Source organism: Haematobia irritans, chromosome 4, assembly GCF_050003625.1.
Source record: "Haematobia irritans isolate KBUSLIRL chromosome 4, ASM5000362v1, whole genome shotgun sequence".
Lineage (NCBI taxonomy): Eukaryota > Metazoa > Arthropoda > Insecta > Diptera > Muscidae > Haematobia > Haematobia irritans.
In genome coordinates, this window is record NC_134400.1 from 130,279,280 (window position 1) to 130,295,807 (window position 16,528).

The 16,528-nt window shown below is 34.6% G+C and overlaps 1 protein-coding gene across 5 annotated transcripts in view; it reads left to right on the forward strand.

Moving 5' to 3' along the window:
- The window catches only part of ACXD (Adenylyl cyclase X D), a 78,224-nt gene that overhangs the window by 5,663 nt on the left and 56,033 nt on the right, over positions 1-16,528 (forward strand). The window lies entirely within an intron of this gene.

Below are 16,528 nucleotides of genomic sequence, written 5' to 3' on the forward strand. Positions count from 1 at the left end.
GACAAAGGTAGAAGAGCTAGGAGAATTCTTGCAACACTGGCATGGAGTATATAACTTTGTCATACCATTTATAACAAAAATAAATATTTGTCTCAGACCCTATAAAGTATATATTCTGGATTCCGTTGAAATTTTGGGTCGATATAGCGATGTCCGTACGTCTGTTGAAAACACGTTTACTTCCGAACGAATTAAGCTATCGCCTTGAATCTTGGCACAAGTAGTTGTTATAGATGTAGGTCGGATGTTATAGATGTAGGTCGGATGGATCCCCAGATTTGACTTCTTGAGACGCCTGGAGGACGCCGTTGTCAGTATTAACTACCATATAATATTTGATTCATATCTGTCCATAAGTTATAAGCCGATCTCCATATTTGACTTGCGGAGCCTATTGAAAGAGAAATTTCCATCCAATCCGGTAGTAAGTTGGTACGGGATGTCAGTTTATGCTCCCGAACTACCAGGCAAGAAATCTATGTTCTAATTTTAAAGAGCCTAGATTTTAAGCTAGATAGCCCTCTATAAATCTTTTTTTATTAAGAAGCCGTATCGGAATCAGTACTAATATCCTTAACGGATGGTTATATCGTTGCTCTTATTAAAAACTCCGAAGAAAGATAAAATTATGGCTAAATCCAAAAATCGCATCACGTATGTATACCTCTATGAGTCCAAAAGCATTAATACTGACACGGATTCGAACAAAAATTGTAATTGAACTTGAAATTTGTATGATTTGCCGAAATACTAAAATCATTTGTGTACTTTAATGTGCTTCGGTATATGTCAACTAAAATCGCGTAATAAATTAATATGTATTCTACTTTTTACCAGCGACTATTCAAATAACTTTATTTAAAGTAAATTGACATTCTAATAACATATGGGATCAATATTGAATAAAATTCTTAACTTATCTATTTAGAAAAAATATACTGATTATATTGTTATAGAAATGTACTCGTATACCTATCGAAACCGTAATTTCATGGTATGCTAAGTCCACTTAGCACGTTTGTGAGAAATAGTGAATCTTAAATCGAGACGATTCGAATCATACTTCATAGATGGTAAGGAACGGTATATCATGGCACGATGATCGTTTTACTCATCATTTTGTGGTGACAGTAACCCCATTTTTTATAGGCCTGAAAATGTGTTTTTATACAGTGTGGTTGATAAGTACTGGAAGCAATATCAGCTGACAGATTTATTCTAGTGTTATTGTTTATGCATGAGCATATCGCGAGAAGCTAATGAAATTCCATAAGCACCCTCAAAAACAAATCGCTTCCAAAAATATTATATGCTTGGAAGAATTTTCCCCAAAGAAGATTGTGCTCATTCCTTCACATTATTTTCACTTCCACGATTTTTTTAGTTCTTGGCACCGTTTTCTGTAATACAAATAATGTTGAAGAAATTATTCAATTTTATAAATTTTTAAATTTTACCTTTCGCCTGGACGGAGAATTGAACCGAGGACCATACAGTTTGTATTTAAGCCAACACACTATCCACTGGGCTACGTAGCTGTTATAGTCACCAGTAGACAATTATCGTTATAAGATACATTTATATAGCATAGTTTGCAGCGCCCACGAGCCCATGCAAACATAACATTATTTAACAGAAACATACATTTGTTGGCAACGTGGAGCAGTGGTTAGCATGCCTGCCTTGTATGCAAAGGGTCGTGGATTCAATCCCTGCTCCGGCCGAACACCATTTTTTTTAATTTACACATTTATATTTAAACTATATTAAATTTTTATAATGAAACTTCGAAATGTGGGTTATTAAAGATTTACAGTCAGAAACAGTGCTTGATATAAACGACATGGACTGAGCTTTTGGATAAAATATTATTATATCCTCCACCATAGGATGGGGGGTATATTAACTTTGTCATTCCGTTTGTAACACATCGAAATATTGCTCTAAGACCCCATAAAGTATATATATTCTGGGTCGTGGTGAAATTCTGAGTCGATCTGAGCATGTCCGTCCGTCCGTCTGTTGAAATTACGCTAACTTCCGAACGAAACAAGCTATCGACTTGAAACTTGGCACAAGTAGTTGTTATTGATGTAGGTCAGATGGTATTGCAAATGGGCCATATCGGTCCACTTTTACGTATAGCGCCCATATAAACGGACACCCAAATTTGGCTTGCGAGGCCTCTAAGAGAAGCAAATTTCATCCGATCCGGCTGAAATTTGGTACATGGTGTTAGTATATGATCACTAACAACCATGCAAAAATTGGTCCACATCGGTCCATAATTATATATAGCCCCCATATAAACCGATCCCCCGATTTGGCTTGCGGAGCCTCTAAGAGAAGCAAATTTCATCCGATCCGGCTGAAATTTGGTACATGGTGTTGGTATATGGTCTTTAACAACCATGCAAAAATTGGTTCACATTGGTCCATAATTATATATAGCCCCCATATAAACCGATCCCCCGATTTGGATTGCGGAGCCTCTAAGAGAAGCAAATTTCATCCGATCCGGCTGAAATTTGGTACATGGTGTTAGTATATGGTCTCTAAGAACCATGCAAAAATTGGTACATATCGGTCCATAATTATGTATCGCCCCCATATAAACCGATCACCAGATTTGACCTCCGGAGCCTCTTAGAAGACCAAAATTCATCTGATTCAGTTGAAATTTGGTACGTGATGTTAATATATGGCCTCAAACACCCATGCAAAAATTGGTCGATATCGGTCCATAATTATATATAGCCCCCATATAAATCGATCCCCAGATTTGACCTCCGGAGCCCCTTGGAAGAGCAAAATTCATCCGATTCGGTTGATATTTGGTACGTGATGTTAGTATATGGTATCCAACAACCAAGCAGCAATTGGTTCCTATCAGTCCATAATAATATATAGCTCCCATATAAACCGATCCCCAGATTTGACCTCCGGTGCCTTTTGGAGAAGTATCCGATCTGGTTGAAATTTGGTACGTGGTTGTAACATATGATATTTAACAACCATGTGAGTTGAAGTTTGTGGATGACAGTCTTTCGTAGAAGTTTCTACGCAATCCATGGTGGAAGGTACATAAGATTCGGCCTGGCCGAACTTACGGCCGTATATACTTGTTTTTTATTGCAAAAATTAAATTTTAGTAACAAAAAACTGTTTTTGGTATAAAAGTTTGAAATTTTGGAAGGAATTCGAAAACTCTAACAAAAGAAGAACATGGAGTCGAGTTTAAACATACATAAATAAATTTTTAATATACACATAAATTTATTTAGGTGTGAACAGTTTTTACAAGCATTTAACACAAATTTAAATGCATATAAAACTTATCGTGTTTTGTACTTAATTTAATTTTTACCTTTAAGGCCGGTATTAAGTTGGCATTATCGCTATAAAATGAATGTTTGCCTTTTACTTTTCTTTAATAATACATTTAAAAGAAAATACACTTTTTCAATTGTTTTAGCTGCAAAACTCGAACTTAATGCCCGCTTTTATATTTAAAGGTGTCCGTCAACTCCTCTTGGACTACTTTTTAATAAAGAGGAACTAAACTTTGTTTTTACACATTTTACTGTTTAATTTTTAACTGTTTGCTCATTTTTTCATTTTACTGTCTCAACTCTAAAAAGAGTATAGTGTCCTTTCGTTATTTTTATGAAGATCACTTTGTAATTTTTGTATATTTTCCACGTTTTTTTTAATTTCCTTTGCCTGAATATTTTGACTTGCTCCTCGTACGTTCCGATTTCTTTTAACGAACTAAGAAAAAAATTGTGCCCATAATGCCAAAATGATAAACAAAACACATGTCCACACATACAGTTTGTCAAGAAAGTGTTTTGACAATGGGATAAAAATTATGTTTTGTTCCAAAATTAAATATAATGAAATTTTAAAAAAATATTTTATTATGTATTTTGCAAAGTATACATACGTACACAGAATTAAAAATTTAATAAAATATTTAATATTTCAATTATTTCTAGAATTTGAAATATTTGGCAATGTCAAAAGACTTTCTTGACATACTGTATGTTACATAAAATGCTGCTCTCAAGGCGAAAACACATGCTGTTTTTTGTTTTCAAATGTCTATTCTCTTGGTTCCGAATGTCTATTCTCTTTACTACGAATACTCATTCTAATATTCAAATTAAATAATATTTAGACTTAAACATATCAAATTTTTGGCGTTATCATAATGCAGTTTTCGGAAACAACATACAAGCTCTCTTTTGATTCTCTCGCTGTGTTATGTTGATATCAACCCACTCGGTTTCCACCTCTTTTTCTTTCTGTATACTCTCTCGCTCTCTGAATAAAATATCACAACATATATATGTTTATTCGAAATTTGTAAATTTATATATGTTTACATTCACATATAATATTTTTATGAAACATTCATTCCCCAAACATAATGTATTTTAACATATTAACATATGTATCCCAAACATTTTGTGTTCGTTTAGGAACATTACATGTTTGCACCTAAATACATTTTGTTTATATCGGAACATATGAAACCCATATTTATATTTCTTTCCAGAGACTGGAAAGAGCCAAAAAAAAAGTTCGAAGCAAGGCTGTGGAGGCGGAGTCGGAATCTGAAGATTTTGCTGGAGTCGCAGTCGTAAAAATTTTGCTCGACTCCGACTCCGGATAAACTAAAATTTTTAAAACACTTCACCACAACTGTGGTACAGGGTATAATAAGTTTGTGCATTTGTATGTAACGCCAGGAAGGAAAAGTCTGTGACCCATCGTTTAGTATACCGATCGTCTTAGAATTAAATTCTGAGTCGATTTAGCGATGTCCGTCTGTCTGTATATGTAATTTTGTGTGCAAAGTACAGCTCGCAGTTTAAGTCCGATCGTCCTCAAATTTGGCACAGAGTTTTACATTGGCTCAAAGACAATCGCTATCGATTTTGATTCAGATATCGGTTCAGATTCAGATATAGCTGCCATATATATTTATCACCGATCTGGTCAAAATTGACGTATTTATTTTTCTCAAAATTTCGGGCAGCCAAATATTTTGGGGCTTTCGTAAGATATGCAAAATATCAGCCAAATCGGTTCAGATTTAGATATAGCTTTCGTATGATTTTAACTGGCCTCAAAAGCCAGAGTTTTGTCCTGATTTGCTTCAAATTTTGCACAAGGAGTACGTTTAATAGTATCATTAAGTGTACCAAATTTCATTGAAATCGGTTCAGGTTTAGATATAGCTCCCATATATATTTTTTGTCTGATTTTCACTTATATGGCAAAAAAACAGAGTTTTGTCCTGATTTGCTTCAAATTTTGCACAAGGAGTACGTTTAATAGTATTGTTAATTGTGCTAAATTTGGTTGAAATCGGTTAAGATTTAGATATAGCTCCCATATATATCTTTCGTCCGATTTCGACTAATATGGCCTCAAAAGCCAGAATTTTGCCCTGATTTGCTTCAAATTTTGCACAAGGAGTACGTTTAAGAGTATGCTAAATCTGGTTAAAATCGGTTCAAATTTAGATTTAGCTCCCATCTATATCTTTCACCCAATTTAGACTCATATGGCCTCAAAAGCCAGAGGTTTGCCCTGACTTGCTTCAAATTTTGCACAAGGAGTACATTTAATAGTATCGTTAAGCGTGCCAAATTTGTTTCAAATCGGTTCAGATTTTGATATAGCTCCCATATATATGTACCCCAGAGTAGGGGAAATATCGAGTCAATTGACTCGATACTTTCCACAGAGAATACATTTAATATGCTATTTAAGTGTGTCATATTGATCTAATATGGCCATGATACCCACATTTTAGACAAAATTCTGTGATGATTTCCCCATATCGTAGTCATATCCTACACACTATAATGCCAAACTTTCCACAGAATGGTCGAATTTTAAATAAACCTCCGACTTGTGGAAATATCGCCCGAATTGCCCAAATAATATATCACAACCCACAATTGACCACATATCTTGGCGAGATTTAACCAATATCCTAGTAAAATCGCCACTGCTGAGTAGCAAAAATTTTAAATATTACTCAAATTGTCCTATATCTCGAATACATATGTATCGCCCGATAAATCATAAATGCTCTTTTGTACAATTGCATCAAAATTGCTCTAGCTTTATATTATTTACCCATATTTTGTTACTTAACATACAATGTGTTTCAACCCAGGGTGTTGCCGATTTAATTTTTAATTCTAGCGTAGTAGAAGTACAAAAAATTGTCTCCATATCTTTTCAGATATAAATATTTGTATATGGGAATATAAATATTTGTATATGGGAATATAAACCAACAAATTTGAAGGAAATGGTGAAGGGTATGATATAGTCGGCCCCGCCCGACTTTAGACTTTACTTAATTGTTGTAACTAAACAAGTTTTTACGCATATTAGTTTCCATTGTGTTATTCATTCGATCAATGTACGGTACGACTGTAAATGAAAAGCAACTTCCAATTACGGAGATAATTTTATGTTTCCTAGTTTGTTAGACTAGCAGATGGCTGAATCGATCCATTTTAATGCCCGCCACCATAACAATTTATTTGAAATATTTCGAACAATCGAGTTTATTTTTTTAAATGTAAACATATGTCGAATATTGGCAGAAAATTTATTCAAAAATTTATTTCTATAGTAAAGTTTGTCAAAATTTTTATTTCATCTGACCCAAGACAGTATTTAAGCCCTGGGCAGAAAAACATTTCGGCCGCAGACTATGGACATTCCAACAGGATTCGGCACCATTGCAATTAGCACGCGCCAATCAAGAATGACATACAAGAGAAGTCCCTTGCTTCATTTCTAGCGCACAGTGACCACATAGGTATCCGCATTTTCAATCCGCTCCAATTTTTTCGCCGGGACATTTCGGAGAATAAAGTCGGCACTAAAAATACAAAAGTGTAAATAATCTCAAAACGGCGCTTCGCCGGGAATAGGCCAAAACTTCGAAGTTCATGCCAAAGGTAACCAATTTGAACAATAAAATTAAAAACAAGTATATTCAGCAGTAAGTTCGGCCGGGTTGAATCTTAAATACCCACCACTATGAATCAAATATAATAGTTTCCTTCGTCGTAGCGGATTACTTGATAATATATAGAATTTCAAGGGGGTTGATGACAGATATTCTCCTAAGCAGATCAATTCAACCAGTACGCTTCCCGAAAATAAATTTAACAAGTATATACAGCAGTATGTTCGGCAGGGCCACCATAAATCCTTTGAAAACTCTTCGTAGTAGCGGGTTAGTTGATAATATATAGAATTTCAGGAGGTTTGATGACAAATATTCTCCCCAGCAAATCAGTTCATCCAGTACGCTTCCCGAAGATAAATTTAATGATTCCACCTATGAAAACTAGATCAGAATCTGGAATCATTTTTGTATGAGTTTTAGAGAAATCATAAACATTTCGTGCAAATGATGAAATAACGCCTTGATTTGAAATATTAAATCTGTAGATTTTTACCGCCATTATTTAAATGATAACGAGATTACATTCAGTTTCAAGCAATTTTCATGAGTAGTGCGCCTGCTGAAAGAAGAGTTTTCTTTTCTTAGAAACGAAATTTTAGACAAGCAAAGTTTCCTTTTGACTCAAGTTTTAGAGACAATCGTTGAATCGCTTATCAAAAATTTGGATTATTTGCTCTAAACGAAAATACTTTATACGAAAGGGGAATTTCGTTTGTCTAAAATTTCATTCCGGAGGAAAATATTTTTTCTTTGGGTGTACCGTCAAGAAGAGAAATCGGTCTATATCGATGCCTTACCAACTGGACCGGTAAAAATAAATGCGATACAGATTTTTGAGGGTCTACAATACCAGTAATACCGGATAAAAACTAAGGTTTCCAGATAAAAACTAAGGTTTCCGGATAAAAACTAAGATCGGTCTATGGTGTGTGTCGAGCCAAAACATCGTTCGACACACACCATATTCGGCTGACCTATTTGTGGTCAGCCGGATTCTAGAAGTCCTAGAAATAAATTCGAGAGATCAGTCTATATGGGGGCTATACCCAAACATGGACCGATAAGCACCATTTTTGGCACACCTTTTGATGGTCCTAAAATACCTCTAGATTTCCAATTTCAACTACAGTTTTAGAAGCACAAGAAGTAAAATCGGGAGATCGGTCTATATGGGGGCTATACCAAAATATGGACCGATATGCCCCATTTTTGCCACACCTATTTTTGGTCCTAGAATACCTTTAGATTTCAAATTTCAGGTAAATCAAATTGTAAATACAGTTTCTAGAAGCCCAAGAAGTAAAATCTGAAGATCGGTCTATATGGGGATATACCAAAACATGGACCGATACACCCCATTTTTGACACATCTTTTTGTGGTCATAAAATACCTCTAGATTTTCAATTTCAGGCAAATCGGATAGTAAATACAGTTTCTAGAATCCCAAGAAGTAAATTCAGGAGATCGGTCTATATAGGGACTATATCAAAACATGGACCGATAGGTACCATTTTCAGCACACCTTTTTATGGTCCTAAAATACCTCTAGATTTTCAATTTCAGGCAAATCGGATAGTAAATACAGTTTCTAGAATCCCAAGAAGTAAAATCAAGAGATCGGTCTATATGGGGACTATATCAAAACATGGACCGATAGGTACCATTTTCAGCACACCTCTTTATGGTCCTAAAATACTTCTAGATTTAAATTTTCAAGCAAATTGGATAAAACTACGGTTTCTAGAATCCCAAACAATAAAATCATTTCTTGCACACCTTTTTATGGTCCTAAAATACCTCTAGATTTTCAATTTCATGCAAATTGAATAACAGCTACGGTTTCTACAAGCACAAAAAGTAAAATCTGGAGATCGGTCTATATGGGGGCTATACTAAGAACGATTACCCGATACTCTATATTTTCGACGTACCCTTTTATGGTCCTAAAATAATTCGAGATTTCAAATTTCATGCAAATTGGATAAAAACTACGGAGTAAAATCAGGAGATCTGTCTATATGGGGGATATAACAAAACAAATTTTGTCAAAATTTTCTATGGCAATAAAATGTTGGTAGATTATTTTTGGCTCGACTGGCAATCGTGATTTTTCTGTAATTGGGGATCGGTTTATTTGGGGGCTATATATAATATAGATCGATACGGACCAATTTTGGCATGGTTGTTAAATATCATATACTACCACCATGTACCAAATTTCAACCGGATCGGATGAATTTTGCTCCTTCAAGAGGCTCCGGAGATCAAATCTGGGGATCGGTTTATATGGGAGCTATACGTAAAAGTGAACCGATATGGCCCATTTGCAATACCATCCAACCTACACACAAAAAAATAGCAATTAATTTGATTGTCAATACAATTAAAATTATGTTTAAATTTGAGCTAACAACGTAATTTGTAAATACAATTACGATTTTAGTCACTTTAGCAACCAATTTTGTTATATCAAAAACATTTTGTTATAGTAACAAACATTTTGTTGAACTTAAAAATTTTCTGTAACAACAATTTATTGTTAGCTCAAAAATTATAATATTATTTTCTGTGTACATCAATAACAACTACTTGTGTCAAGTTTCAAGTCGATAGCTTGTTTCGTTCGGAATTTAGCGTGATTTCAACAGACGGGCGGACGGACGGACAAACGGACATGCTTAGATCGACTCGGAGTTTCACCACGACCCAGAATATATATACCCAGCAAAAAAATCGTCGCCAAAAAAGTAATGAAAATGTTCTTTTTGGATCCGGAAATGGTGCAAAATTGACGCAGAAGCGATGAATTTAACACAGGCTTGTCATAGGACGGAAGTCCTCCATTTCAACAGCCGTTGCACTGAATTTGCATCACTTCTTTAGGTGTGATCCGAATTCAAAGTTTTGGATGTAAATTAAAAAATTCTGTGATATTTTGTCAAATAAATAATTTTTATATTTTATAATTTTTAATGGATTCTGACGCTTGTCGGAAACGTTTGACATCAAATATTTTCAAAAATGCACAATTTTTTTAGATTGGATTTAGCATTTTTTCGACAAAATTAAAATGATTTGTACCATTTTATGAATTCTTACACTGTTTTTAACCTATTTGAAACAAAACAAGTATATACGGCCGTAAGTTCGGCCAGGCCGAAGCTTATGTACCCTCCATCATGGATTGCGTAGAAACTTCTTCTAAACACTGCCATCCACAATCGAATTACTTAAGTTGCGGTAACGCTTGCTGATGGCAAGGTATCTTAAAACCTCCTAACACCATCTTCTAAATTGTATGTAAGTCCATACGTGGTACATATTAAATCAAAAAAGATCGATCCAATACGTATATAATTCAGTTTGACAAAGTAGACATAAAATTTTGACAAAATTTTCTACAGAAATAAAATGTTAACAAAATTTTCTATAGAAATTAAATTTTCACAAAATTTTCTATAGAAATAAAAATTTTGACAAAATTTTCTATAGAAAGAAAATTTTGACAAAATTTTCTATAGAAATAAACTTTTGACAAAATATTCTATAGAAATAAAATCTTGGTAGATTATTTTTGGCTCGAGTGGCAACCATGATTATGAACCGATTAGAGGTGTGCACGTATTTTACTCACGCTCACGCACACTCACGACAGAAAAATCTTACTCACGCACACTCACGCACGAAAAATTTTCGAACCGCTCAGGCTCACGAACACTCATGAATGAATTTATTTTAACAAATCACGCTCACGCACACTCACGATAGAAAAATTCTACTCACGCACACTCACGCACGAAAAAAATTCGAGGCATTCACGCTCACGCACACTCACGAAAGAAAATTTTTGCTCACGCACGCTCACGCACGAAAAATATTCGAGCCGCTCACGCACACTCACGAATGGATTTATTTTAAAAAATCACGCTCACGCACACTCACGAAAGAAATTTTTTGCTCACGCACACTCACGCACGAAAAAATTTCAAGGCGCTCACGCACACTCACGAAGGAATTTATTTTCCAAAACTCACGCACGAAAATTGTTCTTGACGCTCACACTCGCGACAGAGAATTGTTACAAATGCACGAAAAATTTTGTGAAGAATTTACGCACATTCACGACTGTAGAAATGCTAATTTGACGATAAATAATATATATACCCAGCAAAAACTAGGCAACCACATCTCATTAGAATTGGCATTACCAGGAGTAAAGCTGTCATTACACGTTGCATTACATTGCGGTGAGTTATAATGACTTATTTGTAATGACAAAAATAAATACTTCTTGGTAATTTTCGAATTGTTATTCTCAAATGTTTAGGCAGTTGGCTTAATTGAAAGTTTGAATACTTCTTAGTACGAATGAACTAAAATATTTTTCTATGCTAACTTAATGGAAATTAAAATACATATATACCGATCGACTCAGAATCACCTCCTGAGTTGATCTAGCCCTTGGTGTCCGTCCGTCCATGTATTTGTTGTTCGCAGGATTCCGGTCGCAATTATTAACCGATTTTGATTAAATTTGGTATGTGGCTCTTTATTGGCACAAGGACGAACGCTATTGAATTTAGATATAGCTCCCATATATGTATATGTATCGCCCGATTTCGATAAATGGGGTCAGATTACGCTCATTTACTAACCGATCGGCGTCAAATTTGTCACAATGTAATCCACTGACTCTATGTGCAAAATATCATCCAAATCGGTGCAGATTTGGATATAGCTGTCATATATATGTAGCGCCCAATTTTCAAAATTTGCCCCTTATAACCTTATTGTTGACCATTGTGGCCTCATTTATTAACCGATCTTACTCAAAGTTAGCACAAGGTAATCTCCTGTAATATCAACAAAACCTGCAAAATATAATCCAAATCGGGTCATATTTAGATATAGCTCTTATATATATTTTTCGCCCGTTTTTGAAAAATGTACCCCTTGTAACTTTATTTCTAACCATAGTAGCCTTATCTAATACCCGATCTTACTCTAATTTAGCACAAGGTAGCCCTCTGTGGTATCAACCAATATATGGATATAGCTCCCATATAAATGCATAGATCGATTTTCCCAAATTTGACCATAATACTCTTATTTATTAACCTATGTTGCTCAAATTTCAAATAAACATGTATTAGCCGATCGTATTGAGACTTGTATGTAGCTATTACATAAATCTATTACCCTATTTTCAGAAATTTGAATTTATTACCCACACTAATTGAGCGATTTCCATTTTTTTTAATAAAGGATTCAATATTAGTAGCATACTAAATAACTCTGTAGGTTCAGAATCAACTATACTCCTATGTTAATATCAGACATTTCTGTTCAGATTATGATAAAACTCCCATGTACCCAGTAATGTTATTAAATCTGGAGATGTGGTTTTCCCAAACCTATATCATTGATACCCTACAAACAATGTTCACTAATTCAGTAGGGGTGATTTGGGGTATGATGTAGTCGGCCCGGCCCGACTTTCTACTTTACTCGTTAATCGAATTTTATTTAATCTACAAATTTTTTATGGTACACTTTTTCGACAATATTTCTCATTTTCGTTAGAAAAAAAAACAAAGCAATATTTTATAAAAGGTTTTATTGTTTAAGGAACGGCACTATACTCGGTTTTGCACCGAAAACCAGCGCTTCAACATTACTTTTTTAATCAATTAATTTTAAATGAAAAAAAACTATTACACAATCCATGCGATTGACATCGTGATCGTGATTCAAATCGAGATCGTGATTCAACTCGTGAGCGTGATTCAAATCGTGAGCGTGATACAAGTCGTGAGCGTGATTCAAATCGTGAGCGTGATTAAAATCGTGAGCGTGATTTAAATCGTGAGCGTGATTAAAGTAGTTATCGTGATTCAAATCGTGAGCGTGATTTTGTTTTCGTGAGTGTAATTATCAAACATTTTTACTCACGCACATTCACGAAGAATTTTTTTTCGTGACTCACGCTCACGCACGAAAATTTTCAGCTTGATCACGCTCACGCACGCTCACGAGATTGACTCCATCGTGACTCACGGCTCACGCGTGAGTCACGATAATTTTCGTGAGTCACGAAAATTTCGTGTCACGTGCACACCTCTAGAACCGATATGGACCAATTTTTGTGTGATTGGACCAATTTTGGTATGGTTGTTAGCGACCATATACTAACACCACGTTCCTAATTTGAACCGGATCGGATGAATTTTGCTCCTCCAAGAGGCTCCGGAGGTCAAATCTGGAGAACTTTTTATATGGGGGCTATATATAATTATGGACCGATATGGACCAATTCTGGCACGGTTGTTAAAGATCATATACTAACACCATGTTCAAAATTACAACCGGATTGGATGAAATTTGCTTCTCTTTGAGGCTCCGCAACCCAAATCTGGGGATCGGTTTATATGGGCGCTATATATAATTATGGACCGATGTGGACCAATTTTTGCACGGTTGTTGGAGACCATATACCAATACCATGTACCAAATTTCAGCCGGATCGGATGCAATTTGCTTCTCTTTGAGGCTTCGCAAGCCAAATCTGGAGATCGGTTTATATGGGGTCTATATATAATTATGTACCGATGTGGACCAATTTTTGCATGATTGTTAGAGACCATATACCAACACCATGTACCAAATTTCAGTCGGATCGGATGAAATATGCTTCTGTTAGAGGCTCCACAAGCCAAATCTGAGGGTCCCTTTATATGGGGGCTATACGTAAAAGTGGACCGATATGGCTCATTTTCAATACCATCCGACCTACATCGATAACAACTACTTGTGCCAAGTTTCAAGTCGATAGCTTGTTTCGTTCGGAAGTTAGCGTGATTTCAACAGACGGACGGACGGACATGCTTAGATCGACTCAGAATTTCACCACGACCCAGAATATATATACTTTATGGGGTCTTAGAGCAATATTTCGATGTGTTACAAACGGAATGACAAAGTTAATATACCCCCATCCTATGATGGAGGGTATAAAAAGTTAAAATTACCCATTGAAAGTATGAAAAAACCAAGTTATAACAAATTGAATTAAAAGAACTTCCTGGGTAGTAAAAATAAACAACATCATTGGGAGTGCATCTTCTGGAAGTGCTTTTAAAGTTGTGCCTTTGGAAGAACTTCCAAATTTTTTTGCTGGGTACTTTATGGGGTCTTAGAGCAATATTTCGATGTGTTAGTATTGGATCCTGCCTATATTAAGGCGATACGACCGATTATATTTCTGTTACCATTTTTACACGTTTCAGTTAAGCACAATTGGTCTGGTAGATGTGAGACTGGAATCTGGCATAATTTTATTCTTTGTAGTTAGACCGTGTTGAACAACACCAACTAACCGGATCAGAGTTTGTGGTTGTTTGTCTTGCGGTATTTTTAGTGCGAAACTTACTGTCGAAAATTCCCAGACGCAACGGATTTTCTATAGAAACAAAATTTTGACAAAATTTTCTATAGAAATAACATTTTAAGAAAAATTTCTTTATAAATAAAATTTTGAGAAAAAAATGTTAAAAATCCAACCCGCTTCAATGCTTCATTTACACTCCCTTATCAGGAGACCCTACTCCTTATTGAATGTCCGATTTTTTTCTCAACCCTTGCGGTATATAGGACCTATGTTAAGTGGTCGACGTAGTGGAAGCCAATTAGTCTAAACTACTAGGCCTTACTTGACAATGCTGACATCCCGAAGTCTTCGGTAATAGATGTCGAGGAATCTTAGTATACTCGTAAGTCATGGAAGTTATGAGTTCATGTCAACCTCTTCAATGAAAAATATCCTCTTGGTCAGGAAATTTATGTCGGCCATAGGCATGGGTTTGTATTTCATAGAAACATTATAAGGGAAGCTATTTTGCAGTGACATACCGCTCTCAAAACTGTCTAATAATAGAGTAGCAGGTCTATCTGGACAAGTAGATAGAGCTTTTAGATAATATTCGGTCTGACCGAATTTTTGTCTATATTTATTTGTTTTTCTTTTTGTTGTTGAGCATTGTCAGCCAGTACTTGAAATGATTACACAAAGTTAAACGTGTTAAAATTCTGTCGTTTTTTGGATTATTTCTATCATTGTTGTTTTTCTATTTATCAATAAAGAGAGGCAAAAAAATAATAACAATATAATACTATCCGTATCTACTTTAAAGTTTAAACTATAGATAATTTCACAACGGGAAAATATAATGACGTCAAATATAGACTTTTTTCAATCTTGAACGTTTACAGTAGGGTTTCATTTCCCGGGAACGGGATCCCGGGAATTTGCTATTTTTTCGTTCCCGCTTTCCCGGGAATTAAGTGCAATACAATACTTTATATATAATAGAGGGCAACTGATAGTTGAAATCTAGTTAAAGTGGTTTTTGGAAATATAATGTGAAGGACTATGGTACCAAGTAGAAGTAGTTGACTTGTGGGACATACATAGTCGTAGGTTCTAGCCCAGATTCTAACGGGCTCCCAATTGTAAAAAAGAAGGTTGCTCTTCCTAATTTATAATTGTCATATATCTGTAAACCGGCATTCCGATAGACTGGTAGACTGAGTAAACCTGAGCAAATTCTAGACTTTATTAAGATAGTTATTTTAATTTCAAGCTTATACCTCATACACATTAGGCTCGAAATCTATTAAAAATTGATTTTAAATCACTTATTTATATGGCAGTTAAAATCTAGTTAAAGTTAAAATCTAGTTAAAGTGGATTTTGGAAGTGTAATATGAATGAGGTATTAGCCGATAGTGTTTCCTTTTTGGGAATATTGACCGAGTATGTGCATCTACGATGGTGAAATGTAAATAAGTTTCTTTCATTGTATTACAAAATATGTCGTTTTTTAGTATGATTTATGGCTGATGTATATATATATATATATATATATATATATATATATATATATATATATATATATATATATATATATATATATATATATATATATATATATATATATATATATATATATATATATATATATATATATATATATATATATATATATATATATATATATATATATATATATATATATATATATATTTAGTTGTCCAGGTAGCGCCATATAACCATAGCTTTAGGCGATTTCTAATTTATTCAAATGTCTAAATGTATGCCACATCAAAGCAGGTTTTCCTTTGACCGGAATCCCGGGAAATTCGAAAAAAATCCCGCTTTTCCTAGTTTACAGTGACGCTGCTTGAGAGTTTCGAAGATTAAGAGTGAACGTATAAAATAAGAGCACATTTTAGCAATGTCTGACAACAACTTTTGTCAAAATCAATTCAGATTTAAATATGACACCCATTGAAACCAATATGGCAAGATTTCTAGTTAAAAGCAATTTTATACGATTTCTAGCAACTCAATATTAAAAATAACTTGATCTTGCTATAAAATAGCTAAATTGGCATCACTGATCCAAACTTTTTATCGTGTTTGGAGACATAAAAATGTTATCCAAAATACTCGTAGATGG